This window comes from Haliaeetus leucocephalus, unplaced genomic scaffold (genome assembly GCF_000737465.1).
Source record: "Haliaeetus leucocephalus isolate CR32 unplaced genomic scaffold, Haliaeetus_leucocephalus-4.0 Scaffold195, whole genome shotgun sequence".
In the NCBI taxonomy this organism is placed as follows: domain Eukaryota; kingdom Metazoa; phylum Chordata; class Aves; order Accipitriformes; family Accipitridae; genus Haliaeetus; species Haliaeetus leucocephalus.
In genome coordinates, this window is record NW_010972631.1 from 8441042 (window position 1) to 8441350 (window position 309).

General features: G+C 79.3%; 1 protein-coding gene across 1 annotated transcript in view; it reads left to right on the plus strand.

Moving 5' to 3' along the window:
- Positions 1–156: 156 nt before the first annotated feature.
- Positions 157–309, plus strand: part of ASRGL1 (asparaginase like 1) — a 20324-nt gene continuing 20171 nt past the window's right edge. Inside the window, exon 1 of the mRNA XM_010565785.1 lies at positions 157–227. The gene's annotated coding sequence lies outside the window, so the exon portion shown is untranslated. The remainder of the gene's footprint in view (positions 228–309) is intronic.

Below are 309 nucleotides of genomic sequence, written 5' to 3' on the forward strand. Positions count from 1 at the left end.
GGGCGGTGTGGGGGCGGGTGGTGGCGGCGGCGAACGCCCGGGCGGGAATAGCAGCGTGCCGCCATTTTAACTACGGGCGTCCCTCCGCGCGGCTGCGAGCGCCATGTCTGCTGAGGGCGGCTGCCCGTCCCCTGCGGCTGGGCCCGCCCCGTGCTACCGCCGGCACCCTCCCGGGTAGAGCGTCCGCTGGGCCGCCGCGGGTGTGCTGTGGGGACGGGGCGCTGCAGGTGGGCTCCGAGGCCGCGCTCTCGCTCTCCGCCGGGGCGGGTGAGGCTGAGCGGGCGCGGGGGCGCCGGGAGCGGGCGGGCG